This window comes from Perissodus microlepis, chromosome 20, assembly GCF_051167445.1.
Source record: "Perissodus microlepis isolate ML-2025 ecotype Zambia chromosome 20, ASM5116744v1, whole genome shotgun sequence".
NCBI classification, from domain to species: domain Eukaryota; kingdom Metazoa; phylum Chordata; class Actinopteri; order Cichliformes; family Cichlidae; genus Perissodus; species Perissodus microlepis.
In genome coordinates, this window is record NC_140480.1 from 23,771,269 (window position 1) to 23,787,854 (window position 16,586).

Below are 16,586 nucleotides of genomic sequence, written 5' to 3' on the forward strand. Positions count from 1 at the left end.
GATTTGTAATCTGAAATCATTAAATCTCTCTTATAATAGAAGAGAATCTTAATATTGAATAGTTGGGTTGACAGTGTTAGTTGTGGAAACAATCACAGATTTTATTTTGAAATGAAAATGAGATTCACAGAGTGGTCAGTTGTTCAGAGTTCATGCTCTGTTTTACCTGCCTTTCACCTGCCTTGATAGCCAAAGAGTTTCCTGCCTTTCCAATCAACATATAAGCCATGGATTTACTCTTTATTTTCATCTAAATCACACTGCTTTTGAATTTATATTACTTGAAAAGGACAGCCAGGTCTCATTTGCACTATTACATTTCTGACCGTTTAAGGTAGCAGGTTACCTGTTTCAGTTGGAACTGATGTGTTCACAAATACATTTGTGATTGTGATAATGCAATTAAGGCTCTGGTCCCCCGCTTTGTGAAGACACTAGCCTAATCAGTCTTCTTTATGATGGTGAACTGGACGTATCCACTGTTGAATAATTATAGTTTCCTGTCTATACACTCACTGTGGGCGATTACTTAATAAACTAATATCACAGTAGATATCTAACTAGACAGCATGTTTTAAATAGCTGGGTTCTATTACAATCCTTATTCTATACTATATATTTACTCAGAATTTATTTTTTATCTGTAACATTTTAGAAATACTCACTGCTGGTACAGTTGTACTCAATATATTTTTTTGTATCCGGTTTTCATTAGTATATGTAGATGTATATCCTAGCATCCATCTACAAGTCACAGCCTCTGGCAAGGTTGTATGAATACAGTTAAATAGGCTGCATTGCTTTTTTTTTTTGTTTGTTTGTTTTGTTAATTCTGTGGAGCTGAACACTGCGGCTTTACACAGGACTGAATACAGCTAAATCTGACTTTCTGTAGCTTTTTATTAGCAGTGACTTTATTTATTCTTCACATGTTGATAGTTTTATGTTGACTTTTGGCAAAATGCAGTGACAACAGAACTTTGACTTTAATGTGTTTCTTTTTGTTGTTCGTTTTTTTTTTTTTTTTTTTTTTTTTTTTTTTTTTTTTTTAAATGGTTCATTCCATGAAAAGTTCATTAGTGCCTCCCACCTCACCTCCTCACAGTTAGCACATTTATTTTTTTCTACAGTAACTACAGTATGCTTAATAAAGCCATAGAAAGTTACAGGAAACTAAATGGTGCATTCAAATTTTTTGCACTTTTTAATTTGTGATATAGAGTAACTGAAACAAGCTTTAAAAAAAATCTAGAGTAATTGGTCATTTCATACATTTGATACTAGGCTGATCTTCTAGCTGTGATATTTTTTTCCCTTAATTTTGTAGTCGTCATTGTTTGGGTCACCTTAAAATGTAACTTAAGGTTGAACCGTTCGTACAGTGCTTTCGGTTCGGTAAGCATATGTATCAAACAATACAAAATTTTAAATTTATTTTATCAACTTTTCTTCTGATGATGCTGTCTGTGTTGAGAGCTCATTGGATCTGCGTTCGACTACTCCGCCTAGGCTGTACTGCCGAGCGCAGATCCACTGAGCGCAGCGCAAGCTAGCAAGACAGAAGCTAAGCTCGTTGCAACATGGCAAATTGAACCTCCCTCATCCTCATTCAGATCTGGCCTTTGGAACTATTTTGGTTTTCATGTGAAGTATGACCCTGAAGGTAAGCGCGTCATGGACAAACGTAAAACAGTATGTCAGATGTGCCACGCAATGCTCAATTACATGGGTGGGAACTACTGCGTTAGCGCAGTTTGCTCGTTAACGTGTTGACGCCGTCCAGCCCCACGCACGGGGCGATCCGCGGTAGCTCGTTAACGGAGATTTGCCGTGTTGTGGCGTTAACGTCATTTCAACGAGATTAACGCTGACAGCACTAGTGGGGAAAAAAATGAATATGACTGCACATTTACTCCGACATCATCCTAGTGCAAAGACAAGTGGAAGCAGACAAAAACAACAAGCACGCATGCTGCAAACTTTACCCGAGTCATTTAGACAGCCGTTAGCACATGATTCTCCTTATGGGGACCTGATATGTTTAATATGCTGCTGAGAGTATACCGCAGAAGAAGCGTATAGTATAGCTTTTATTTTGGAAAGAGACATTTCTCTGTAATAAAGTCTCTTTTCCAAAGATGAGTGATTTCTCGATCAGATAGATTTATTTTTTTATCCCTTTGTTGTTTCAGCAACATTAAATTTAAAAACTGTACGTTTGAGTTAAAATATATATTTATAATTTTAATAAATGACAAATTAAAAAAGCATGAACATTTTTTTGTATCGAAAAAATATTGAACCAAATATCGAACCAAACCGTGAATTTGCTCAAACTTTGAAGGTAACTACTTTTATGGCTTCATCAAACACATTCATAAAAAAATCAGCTAATTCGATCAGGTGGGGGCTTTTTTTTTTTTTTTTCCCAACAGTAAGAACAACAAAGGATTTCTCCATTGCTTTAGATTTTCATGCACATGCAATATGGGTGTCCTTTTATAAGTAGGCATCAACATTCCATCACTGCTGCCTGACGCCAAGCTGTCACTTCAGTTGTGTTTAGCTTTTATTGTTACACGTATTTTGTCTGTTTTGAATCAAGGTGATGTCATGGTGTGTGCTGCAAAAGTTTTGATTGAGGAAAAAATGAGAAAAGTTTTGTCTTTTTATGCAGTGACGTTTTGGTTAAGTTAAATTTTTCCTCTTGTCAAATTCTCTTTTGTTAGCGTAAACTATTTGTCAACACTGACTGAGATGGGGGTATTGTAAAGTCTAATTTTGGTCATTTAACTGCCTGTGAAAATCTATACATTTGTTATTAATATTCTGCAATTTTTAAGTCATTGCATACACTATCCTGACTTTATACTTTAATTTACTCACAAGACTATCATTGCGCCGTGCGGAATGATTGATTTTATTATTATTTTTTTTCTTTCGGTAGTGTACTTCTCTGTAGCATGGATGCTCAATATCTTGTAATCATGGATTCTAACTTTCTACAGGTTGATTATTTTCCCACAGTTGTCAGATGATTATTACGTGCAGGAACACAACAGCCTCTTGATCCAAGACTTTCTTTGTGTCAAAAGTACTTCTGTAACACTATTAGTTTGTGTAGGATTTGTTCGTACCATAGTAGAAATTAGGGTTTGTCACAGGATCTGCTTGTTTGACACAAGTAGGGTTTTCAATAATATGTTTGGGGTTTTAGTCAATTGTTATTTAATTTCTGTATTTACACTACCTGTATCTCAGACTGTTTAAGGTGTCATCCAAATACAAAAAACATTTGCAAAACTTGTGCATTTTTGTCCTTATTTCTCTGGAAGAAAACACCACTTTTTGTTTTGTTTTTGTTTGTCTTTTTTTACTTACATTTCTTCAAAATAAACATATAATGCCTGCCTTTGCACATGTCTTTTTGTCCTTTATAATCACTTGTAACTGAAATTAAGAGAGTAGTGGCAAATACAGTGAATGGTTACAGTTTGAGATTAGTTCATTGTCTACACAAATCTGTAGTTACAATAGTTTTTTGCCAGAAAACAATGGGGATGATGTTTGTATGAGCTGAAATAAATAAAACCTCACAATCTTCCCATATAGTGCTGACGTGATTCAGAGTAGTATATATGGGGGATTTACACAGTATTCAGGCTGTTTCACTCTAAAGTCTGTAACATTTGAATCTACACTTTATTCATAATGTGGAGTGAGTTTAAGTTTTATTTAAATAAAAACACCTGTCACAAAAATATTCAGCCTTCGTAGCTCTCGAGCCAGTGTTTAGGTAAATCCTTTTTTCAAACTGTCCTTGACGTGTCAGCGATGTGTTGGGAGTCTGCTGCCTGCCTGGAAGAATAAAGGGGGAGCCTAATGAGACATGCACAGTGTGCTTGCTACAAGTGCTGCAAAAGGCACCTTGACAAAGTGCTGAATTAATTTTTTAATATTTTTGAAAATGGGGAGCTTGTATTTTAAAAGACACTTGAATAAATTTGCAAAAACAGTTTTAAAACATGTCTTCACTTTCTCATTATGGGTTAATCATTGTCATGTGATGGAGAAGAAACAAGTTTAATCCATTTGAAAACATGCAATAAAAATGTGCAAGGAATGAAGGGGGTTTGAATATTGTGAATTTGTTGTACATAAAAATGTTTCATTGTTTTACATTATTCTGATTAACACAAAAGTGTAGCTGTTGACACTGTATATGGCATGCTTATTCACATACAAGCTATTTGAGGGTTATCTGGAGATGCAAAAAGCTACGTAGCAAATCTGAAGATTATTTATGAAATTGGAAAGGTGCAATCACACGGTCCCAGTAATTAAAGCTGCCTTTTATGAACCATCTTATCAGGAATCATTGCTCATGTTCTGTTTTCACTTACTGCTGCTGGTTGAAATGAAGTGGTTTATCAATGTATTAGTGAGACCACTTAAACAAAGTGGAATCAGGGCTGGGGAATGGCAGTGTCTAATGGTGTTTCATCACCTGCTTTTCTGTTACTATTTTGTTAACCCTGTGATTTTTGCCTTTTGAAAACTGCTCTTCTGAAAAGCCACTAACATCGCAAAAATATTTTATTTTCTGTAAAAGATAGCTTTAGAAAACTTGGATCACACTGGGTATGCAGATTAGCAGCATATGCACACCTCTGGGCTTGAATGAAAACAAACTCTGCTTTGAATATTGAAGACACATTAAAACGAGCCTTTATTTAATTGTTACTGCATTTTTTTACTTAAAAAATGTAATAAACTTTTAAATAGTTACTGTAGCATAGTTGATTTCCTCAGATGTTGACAGGTCAAGAAGTGCGAGTAGAAACTATCCACCTTTGGCGGTGTTGGAGCTTGATGGAATCTGACACTTCACACAACAACTTTGGGGCTTGCAAGAAGTGGCAGTTAAGGGGAACTGTGGAGGTCAATACAAATTTTGGGAAACTAGGAAATGTATGAAATAAAATTGTGTATATGTTGGGCATACAAACAGAGTGAAAATTCACACAAATTACACAAATGCACTGCTCCACTGTATCATAAGCAAATCCAGCAAACCCTTAAAAAGTCCACTGTGGAAATTTTGATAAAGAGGGGTCGACAAATGGGTTGATAAGAGTTGTTTTGGAAGCATTTGTGCAAATAGACTCCAAACTGTGCCACTTGTCCACAATTAACAAACGTATGTTTGGAGAATATAAAAAAGTTTGATTACACATGAGAGTTGAAATATTAACCTGTGGGTTGCAACTAGCAACCCCCCCCCCCCAAAACATTAGATGGGTAGAATTTAAAAAAGAGGTTTTACTAGAAGTAAGGAAGGGTCCCACCAAATATTAACAAACTCGGATTGGAAATTTAATGCGCTCAGTCATGAAAGTGAAAAATTGAAGTTTTGAAACACTCTCACAGTTCCCAGACTTGAAAGTCTTTAAGTAGAACTTCAACATGCTGTTCCCACACAAGGGTATGAAACATCTTAGAACTAATGCATGAAATGTCTTAAATAAAGAACAGAAAGACTTTGAGTTGGCTGTAGGTATTTACACACTGTCAAATGTAGAGTAGGTAAAATTTCCTTAGTACAAAACACAATTATCTTCTATATCTGAAACATTAACTTTTTCCCCAGAGGTACCCATACTTTTTCTAAGCAAATATTTCCTCCTCAGTTTAGTGTCTTACAAATTAAGTTGACAAAGTTAAAGAATTACTCAGAAATGTTGCTTTTTAGTTACATACCTGAATATTTGCTGACACCGTGAGACTTTTTCCTCTCTGTCTTTGTGCTTCAGTCCCTGTCCCATTTGCGGTTGCTAAAATGTTCTCTATAGATTTAGTTTTCCAGTAGAGCATAAAAAGCCTGTTGACAAAGTGGTCTCACAACAGCTGTATATTTAATGTCTTTCTATTTCTACTTACTGGCTGTGTGCGCATGCAATAAATTATACGGCCAAGTTGGCTTGTTCTCCACAAGCAGCTGACTTCTTCCCCTTGACATTGTGGTTGAAGCCTCTTTGCGCTCAGCTGGCCATAGATGGTGTTTGTTTGATTTGGTGTCATGGTAACAAAAGGCTGGATAATTGCAGCTGGAACAATCCGTTACTTTTAAGGCAAGAAAAAGGGGAAATTATTGCTGGTGACTCAGTGGTGGGGATTGTCTGATGGACAATTAAGCATCAACCCAGAAAAAATGTTATCCCTTGAACTAATAATGATGGAAAACAATTGTAATCGTATCTGGGATTTTGTGATTTCTTCTTTTCAAACAGCAGATGGCGTTATTAAACTGCGCTACAGCACGCACAAATTCTACAGTTGCTGAAGATCAAACAAAGAGCGTCATCATCCTGGGAAGGTTGATTTGGATGCAGCATTTCTTTTAGTGTGTCTATTGGTAATATGCAAATGCACTTTGCACATAAAAAGGTTCTATAAGTAACAATACATTGCTTTAATGCTGGGAGCAGAATGCGTTGCTCTCAGTATGTAGATTACTCAACATGGCCCCAGATCCTAGACTTCTGCTTTCAAGGGTCTTTTATGACATTTTATTTTACATTCATTTTTGAATTGGAGAAATTCTGGTGGATTAATGATTTTTTTTTAAAAGGTGAGCTATAAATAGAATTCTCAAAGGCTGAATGAAAATGTAAATTAGCTTACCTCCACTTTACTATAGCAAATTTGATTTCCCCCTCCCCCCCTTTTTTTGTGGTTTGGTGTTGCTTTCACCCCTCAGGCTCAAATCTGCTCAAAAGCCCCTCCAACAGACCACTGCCTCCACAAGATTAGCCAGCCATTCACCAACCACAATGCCCCTGCTTCTGCTGCTGCACCGTGCCTTCCAAGGAAGCCTCCTCATGTGGGATTACGGGGAGGAGATCCACATTTTCCTGCTTGCGCAAAACCAATCGCAGATGCTCACAAAATCGACTCACACAAGCACACATGCACGCACGCAAATATCAGGCCGCATCGTTAGTCGACACGAAACAAGTGTCTAAAGCAAGATGACACATCAGGGTCATGCCAAATTCAGCTTGGCCTCTTCAATGTGTGAAGGCCACAAGGAGCATGACATCTGTGCTTGGGATGGAGGACTGGTCTCTCATTCGCTGCCTCCTGCTACAGCTGTAACAGAATGGACTCTGCTGCTTTCAGACGTAGTTGAGACAAACATATGTCGAAATCTGTCCTCGTCGTTTTGTGCTCTCTTGCTTACCTAAAAACTCATGAACCAATGAAAACAGGCTCCGGACACAGTATGGATTTATAATCTGTCTAATTGAATAAATGCATGATTTCACCATAGACTAAATTTTTAAAAAAGTGGTCCTTGGAGTGTCAGACATGTTGGCTCACATATTGTGCACATGCTGGCCTTCGCAAATGGCTGATGGAGATCTCTTTCATTCGTTTGCATAATTCCAAATTTGTTGTGCCTGAATAGAATCCAAGGCTGCATCCCTATCTACAGCAACCCCCCTGTGCACAGTGTCTCGGGAATTTGCATGATTGCCTGTAGATTATTTGAACATCATCTATTCCCCCTCCTCTTTTTCTTATTTCTGTGGCTCTCTGCTGTGAGGATGCACACACATCCTTAGGCAAAAGAATCTAAAATAGATCATACGAGCAACTGGAGTAGATGCACAGGCACAGGAAGCAGCTCACGGGCAGACTTGAGTCATGCTGGCAAGATCATGCACCCTGAGCTGACAGCCCAACACACCCGATTACCAAGCACGTCATTTCTAAAATGCAGCCGCAGCCTCACCATAGGTCATAAACAAAAGAGGAAAAGTTGAGATCCAATGCGGGGTTACACCTATAGGACTCCTGAATGTGTTTGAATTACGCGCAGGGGTCTATTGTGCTTTAAGAGTGACCTGATGAACGTCTCTGGCTCAGGCAATTGTGCCTCATTCATTGTGTCATGTGGACTGCTGGCAATGGCATAACCTTTGTGGAGGGAAGGGAAGACAACACGGTCACTCTAGATAACAGTCTTGCAATGAACAGAAACAGACCCTGTCAGGCCATCTCAACATCAGTTTTCAGCTGCACACCATTACAAACACACTCTACCAATCACTCGTTGCCTTTTCCGCTCTTCCTCCATCCATCAGTTAAGACAGATCCTTCTTCATAAGGCCTCCTTGTGTGGCATGCAGGCTACGCTGATTTGGCAGGATCCTATACATACATTTCTCCTTTACATCCCTCTACACTCAATCAGCTTCATTATTGACCTGCTTTGCTGAACACTTTGGCGGGCCATATCGCCGTATGGTGCTCGATACAGCCAGTGATCTCCCACTGATTTAGTTGGCTTAAATTCCTCTCTTTTATATATTATTGATTTGTAAATGATTGATTTAAAGGGCCATCTGCTGCACAATAGCATGAGTGTTCTGTTGTTTTGTTGTTCCTTTAAAATAATAAATTGCTTCCAATTAGGACAATCAAATGATGCGCTAATATTTCTGTTTAGTTTAAGACATTCTTACTAAATGTTATAACGACACCATATAATTATTTAGATTTCCTCTCTTAAAGACTGACAGAAAGGATGTGCATTGCAACATTGGGTTTTGGGCACTGAACAGAAGATAGATGTTTGAACCATCACTGAGGGGCATTCTCATCTCTCATTATACAGCTTGTTAGGGCCCACATTACAGCTGCTCGACTGAGCACCCATAATAAGGAAAATGACCCAACACCGATATGAGCAGTAATGTTTTTCTTCTCACGGCCGTCTACTACTGGCTTCCATGGCCCTATCTCTTTCCTCTTGTCTGTCTGCCGCCCCCCTTTGCCACAGCACCTCACCACCACCAACACTACCACTCCCCCCTGTGTGTTTGGCAGTCACACAGTGGGCCATGTGTGTGCTGAACACGTTACATAATGCCCTCCTTTCACTGCACTCCAGATCAAAGAGAACAATCCAGCACAGAAAAATTGCTCCTTGCTGATTTTCTTTCTCTTCCACCATCGCATTGTTTTATCAGACTTCAGTACCAAGAGACTGTACAGTAGATTGTATCATTATCCGCTTCAGCATTCCCCTTCATGTTGAAAACCAAACAGCAAAATGGGGAATGATCTGAGGTTGACTGTTAAAAAAAAGAAAAAAGTTAGGTCGGCAGGGCATGACGATGCTCCAATTGAGCCTCACTTTTGGAGGTCAGAAAAAAAAAAAAAAAATCAAGACGGTAACAGTCAGTATGCTTTAATAAAATGAATTTAAATATCCTCACGCTACTCAGCTTCATCTTTTTCATATATCCTCAAAAAAACTGATGCAATATAATGAAAACGTTTTTTTCCAATCAGCATTTTGCAAAATTCTCTTTTAATTCCACTAAATACCTGACTAGATGTATGCACGAATCCAGCAACGAAACAGTCAAATAAAAGAGCAGACCATGCCACCTCTTTTTCATGCTAAAATAAAAGTCTCCATCAAGAGGAGGAAACAGCAGCACAGAGAGACAAAGAGCAAGAGAGCATCAAACGCTGTCAGAGGGGCTGGGCCTGTCCACAACACTGTGAGGATTGAAGTAATGAGTGTGTGCTGGAGGGACATTTACCTCTATTTTGAGACTAAAGGGTGAATGTAAAAAAAATATAATGCACCAAAAGAGCTGAAGCTGTTCATTTTTCAGAATAAATGCTCTAAAGGAGCAAACACTTGCCAGTGTGCCTTGATATGTGCCATGACATAAGTTACATTTGATACATAAAGGTATACATGCCATGTATACAACATTTTTTCTCAGTGTCTATCTTCACAGTGAGCGTCAGCTGATTTAGAAGTATTTGATCCCCTCCAGACAGCTGGGATCAGCAGCAGTCCTTATCTCTGTTAACCCCCCAGTGATGGAGAGTGGTTCACTGGTCCAAGGGAACAGAGTGGCTGGGCTATCACTGGCCCTCAGCCCGGGGGGAATGAGCAGGTGAACCAGGAATAAAAGCATCTTTAGGACAGAGCACATGCTTGCAATAGTGCATAGCAGACCATAAGTTGTGCAGCTGCAGCATCAAATGAATTGCGGGGGAATGGGAGAGGGCAAGGCTTCAGAGTGGGTTTGCCGCTCAAACTGTTATCACACCTGACAGTGTCTGGTTTGGGATCCAGTGGTGCACGCGGCATACGTAAGCGGCTGGTCATCTGTAAGGCAGAGTGATAGGGTGTGACGTGTCACACGCCACATTAAGCCCAGCCAGAGGATGTGTTTGACAGACCACAGGAACTTACTCCAGCTTTGCCTTGACTCATATTGTCAGACCTACTTGGTAGTTCCAAGTTCTCATGTGGAGCCTTAATCAAATAGAGACTTTGATTACAGTTTCATCCATGATTTTTTAAGTTTTTTTGTGTGAATATGATGTGTTCATGATGTCATATCACAATGATACCTTATTTTCTTAACATATCAAACAGCTTAGGGCAAGACTATACAAGTTTTGGTTTAATATGCCTCCTTTAAGGTAAAAAGAAATTATCCAAAATATGTAATTTGTATGTTTAAACATAAAAATTCAGTTAACTTGTAATAGAAAGAATAATTGTTTTCATTTTAGTAATCGACTAGGTGACATGTATAAGTTTTTACCAGTGAACAGTATTTTCAGGTGGCGGTCATGGGTGAAGGTCCTGGTAGTCCAGTCCCTGGCTGCTGAAACTAGCTCTTGGGGAAGAAGCCTGAGCTAGTGCACGAGGTTCAGAGATATCATCTGGATAGATTGCCCTTGGTGAGAGGTGGCAGAGGTGTGTACACTAGTATCCCCCCAGTTCACTGCCTGCATGTTGGGATTTTCCCAAGTAGATGAGAAAGTGGCTTCCTTGCACTAGCTCAGGCTTCTTCCCCAAGAGCTAGCCATTGTCTTGCTGGGAGACTTCAATACTCATGTTGGCATCAACAGTGAGGAACAGCCTTCCTGATCTGAACCAAAGTAGTGTTTTATTATTGGACTTTTGTGTCAACCACAAGCACAGTTCAAGCCATGCTCCACTCCTTCATTGTTTACCAGTAAAAATATATGAAACGTTATAATATGTATTTTATTTTTTAAATCAGACATTTATACTTACATACTCAAATGCTTACAGACACCAAGCCTCCCATTTTACTGCTGTCTACAAGTTTTGATATATGTGTGCATGTTTTAGGAGTAAAATTATGGTAAAAATGACTTTCCCATGGTGCTTAACAACCATCTCCATAAAACTCCAATATTCTAGCGAAATAGAATTTTTTTAAAATTGTGTTTTGTTAAATTTTTACATTTTTGTTTCTGAAATGTATGTCAAAGGTTAAATTTCGAGCCATTTGTACCAAATATTTAGACAGATAACGTATCATTTTGTAATCTAAAAAATATCTAAAGGATTTCGACTGTTTTATCTGATTATTACTTAAGTAAGGGGCCAAGCAAACATGTACCTCAGACGCAAACAGGTAGATTTACCACCGCTGAAAAAAAAATCATTGCTTACTTTGTTTTTTCTTTACTGTCAACTTTGACAAAAACCAAAAGAAAAGTGTTCTGTAAATTACACATTCAATAACCAATTACAGTCACTGTTATGAAAAACAAACAAACTGATAAGCCTGTCTAGGACTGTGATTCATCAGTAAGGGATTTCTTCAGCGTGATCATTTTTCTCCACCTAACCTGTCATGTGAGCATGAGATCATTAAGTCCTGTCCACATATTCAATGATAAGTAATAAGAAAGTTAAGAGATCTCCAACCACGCCCTCCCTAACCAGCACTTGGATTGATTGTCAGAAACTAGACAAGGAACCACTAAAGGACACAATATAAGTTAAGCTTTTAATGAGGTGCAGTTTTTATTTATACTCAGCTACTAATGGTAATAAAAAAATAAATAAATCAAATGCATATTCTGCTGCTTTGCTATTACAACAGCACAAATCCTCAGTATTCCTTAGTTAGTTAAACTAGCATGTCGAAGAACTGAGCACTGATTTTTTTTTCTGTGTGTGGATTTATGCTGTCTCAGTTGTTTCTGTGTCTTCATGTAATCTCAGTATTGTTTTGATGATGTTGAGATCAAGCCTCTGTGGGGGCCATGCCATCTGTTGCAGAACTCTCCCTTCTTGTTGCTGAATATTCTTAAAATCTCAGGCATTAATGTATTCAAGAAGCTTATATTCATCTATGATACTATCTACAAATGGAAAAAAATGTCTAGCTTATGCTAGACTTATGCTACACTTGATGAAGATTAACTTTTAAGTTAAAAACATCTTAGAAACTTACAGACCTTGTGCAGCTTTTGGGTTTGCACTAATTCTAAAAAACAGTTGAAATAATATTTGTAGGTAGTTTTGACCATAAAAACTGATGATAAACCATAATAAATAAACAACAGTGCTACCATCTTCTACATATAATATAAACAACACTGACTTTGAAGGAAAAGACCAAACTTATATTGATCCAAGAAACCCAAACTATGACTGAACTTTGGCTTCAGGCAAATGCATTACTATATCTGAAAAAGTAAAAAGGAACATTATGCTTGTTTTTTTTCTGTCTCCACATGTCAACATGTTTAGATAGAGGTTGGTTCCACTGTTGATGTGTGTCTTGTGAGGTAACACCAATGTACCCTGTTTGCTCCAGTGCTTGGCTTCTTCTTGACCTCATTCACCTCTGCTGCGCGTCCATTCGTCTGCTCTTTGGGGTGTCTTACCTGTCATTATTTAGCTAAAGGGAGGGAGTGTGCAGAGCCGAGGAGCCCGAGGTGAGGACGACAGACTGGGCAGGCCGCTGTGGCCCAGCCTGGTCCGACTCACTCATCTGTGAGCACAGTTCCCAAACCTCTCTGACAGATCAGAATAGAAAGCATGCACCACATCATAGTTGTGATTCACTCCAGCCTCAAGTCCAAGCATGCCCAGAAGACCCTCAGCACTCTTAATCATCGTGTGTGTATGTGTGTTTGCGTGTGTGTTGTTTAAGGAAGCGAGTGAGACAGACAGGGAATGAATGAACTTGTTTGCATATGACAGTGCTTCTATAAAAGTTGCCTGTGTGTTTTCTGTATGTCAGAAAGAGTAAACAGCATCCTAACAGGCCATCAAAATGTCTCCTGAGAGCACAGCACTGTACGTGTCTCATGTGCTCGCTGCAGTTTTCGGCTCATATTTGAGCGAGGAGGGTATTTATTCATGTGCGGCGACTGAAATTTCTGAGTCTTATTCTGCACAGTTAAAATGCGCAGTCAAGGGCATAACTACATGAGTGAAAATGTCATGCAACTGTAGGGATAATACATGCAAAGCACGTGTGGAGGTCACTTGGCCACATGTGCCAAAAATAATCAAATTAATATTCATTTGCTCACACCAAAAACATAGACATCCAGACTGGGATTCTTGCCTGTAATATATCCAAATCACATTTAAAAGAATAGAAAAAGTAAATCATATAATCCATTACCTTGTTTTGAAGTGAAATAACAATAGCTTAAGGTCATGCCATGAGCTTTCCTTAATCACCTGCTCGTTACTTTCCACTTTACTTTCAGGTCCCAGCTGTAATAAACTGAGTAGACTCAGCCAACATCCTGAGGAGTGAAGTGTAAAGTGTGTGCCTGCGTAATCTGACAGAACTTATTTAGAATGCAGGTCTTTACTAAAGCTGTGCCTGAAGCAGCTCCCTGGTCCTGTCTTCACACTTAACAGGAGCGTTTGTACGTATTCTCATACAGTAACAACCCCGTACACACATGCCGACGGAAACACACACATGCATATACATGCGTATCTATTTTATGCAGAAATTACTGTATAAATAAAGACATAATATTCATGTATTACTATGCAAAACATGCAGTTGTGATAGAAAAAAAGATGCATGAACGTGCAGCGCTGCAAGTCAGTGTGGGTTAAGATCCTGGAGATTAGCTTCACAGTAATGAAATTCAGTGGAACACAGGGTATGTTTTCTCTGTTGTCATTTTTGTGTAAGGGCAGGAAAACAAATAACTCCATTTGATGCTGGAAGAGTTTTTCATTTGTCAGCTATTATCAAAGTCCCACAGCAAAAACTCCAGAATAAAGAGGCTCAGGGTAGATCACAGGCCCATTTGGGTAGGGAATCCAGGAGAAAGCCATTAGAGGAGCTTCACTGGAGAACTAGCCTTTCCTCCCACTGGCTTCACATCAGACCACAAGATTGTGCACAGCACCCACTGTGCGTGACATCCACGCACAGCAACATGTGAAGCGTCCCCGTTTGGGAAATGTTTAGCATGAACTATTCAGTTTTGTAAATTAGGCTTCTCTAAAAATAGTTAACATTAGAATACAGTCGTTCAGATTTTCTAACATTTTCAGAATACTTAAATATATGCATCTGTATATATTTAGATACACACACACACACACGCATTTGGAATTTAGAGTACTTCACATTTCTAGAATGGGAACGAAAGAAAAGATTGCTGTTTGCTAGATATTTTTTCTGCACCCTGATTTTTTCCCTCAGTGTTTCACTTTGCATATTCCTCGTCCTGATTTGCATTCAGTTTTTGACCCAGGCAGTAATCTACAGTGACTCCCCCATAAGCCTCTGGCACATTGGGGAGATGTTATAAGCTGTGACAAAAGACGAGAAGCACTAGAGCAAACTGAAGGTAGCAGGGGATAGTCTCCTGATTAGCTGAACGTGTCCCTAAATTCACTCTCACTTATAGAGATTCATATTAATCATAGCTGCTTTTTTGAAGTCTTCCTTCAGTCAAAGTGCTTTCCACTGTTTGGGTTACACTTTAAACTACTTTGTTTGGTATTATTCACAGAGGTGATGGCTTTTGTTGCACAAATATACAGAAGAGAAATTCACCAGTAGAAATATTTACCTTAGACACCATGTTGGGCAAAGACGTTTCTTTGCATTGTAATATTATAGGTTTATGAGCTGCTACAGAAGCAATTCAAGGGTCGGCATGAGTTCCAGAGAAAAAGGATTTGTTCATTCAAACTTTCAGATATTTTACAGGACACTTAAAAATCTCTTGTGATATGGAAGACAGGTTAACCATTTTGACCTAGCCTCCAGAGCATCTGTACCAAAACTGCATGCTCTGTTTGCCTCTGAGCTTTGAGCTATGAAATATTTGCTGTGTCATGAGAACAAATAATGAAACAGCAAAATCTTTGGGAATCCACCATTTCAGATGTCTCAGAGTGTGTCCATTAAACTCACATCTTTCCCAGGTGCAGTGCATAAATGCATGCTTAGTATGCAAGCAGCAGTGCAGCTTGCATGCATGGGCAAAATGAGACGTTGGATCCTTAAAAGTAAATTGCTAAACAAGTTCATTTTAGCAAGGTTCATATTCATATTGAGAAAATGGAGCCCGATTAGCATACGTGCAGAGAGGCTTTGCATGCTTGACATCCTCTCAGCCCCTCTGCTGGAAATAGCCATGCACACAACATCCTCTGATTACATTGATATGTAGATTCATGCATCTGAAAAGATTAGCTATTCATTAATGTATTTGCTGTGAATTCTCGTGTGAGTGTACCTCAGCCAGGAGTCTGGGGCAAGCCAAATGCATCTAAAGAAAAATGTCACAAATGATCACACAAAATCCACAGAAAAAAAAATGCAGGTTCAGTGACCCCACAATAGAATAAATCCATATGGGCGCTGTGATTAAGAAAATCCTTTGGCACTGGGGTTAAAAACAGAGGAAGTATAAACATAATTATCAGCCTTTTCATCTTCAACGCAGAATTGTTTTTTCTTGCTCAAAGTGGGCTATGAGGATTAATCATTGCCGTCTGTGTGAGTTTATAAGCGGTAGCGTTCTGTCATCCTTTCATAAAAGCATCATGGATCACCAGTTTTCTTCTTCAGTGTCCTCTCTTGCAGCCACACTGCAAGCACTTTTTAACTTTAAAAATAGGCTCACGACAGAGAGTGCCAAGGAATGCTAAATAACAAACAATGTCCCCTTGCTCAGATCTGTCCACAAAATGGAGCCGATCAGCACAGAGACACCGTGCTCCACATGACAAAAGAAATAAAAACTAAAAAAAAACTATCATGTCTTTAAATGCTGTCTACTTCAAATAATGTGTGCAGTATTCTTCAAAAACCCTTTAAATACGGAGTCACAGAGGGTCGTACAGTGTCGTCCTCACTAGACTTTGGCAGCGTTTCCTTTATCTGCTTGTTAAGACCAAAAAGAGAAAATTGCCTGATTAGCAGGGAGAATAATTAAGAAGAGGCTGTTTAGGGAGTCAGCACCAATTTATTCATCAGAGGAAGAAATGCTAAAATAGATGTTATGCTGAAACAGGAAGAACACAGATGAGCTGTTAGTGCTCTATAGACAGATCTATGCACAAGTGGCCACCACAATGAAAATTTGTGACCTAATCAAAATCTTATTGAGTCATATTTTTAATTATATATATATTTTTGGTGAAATAGATTCGACAGAGGGATCATTTTTCTAGATGTCACAATGATGAAGTCACCTGAAGTGGCAATATGGCCGAGATT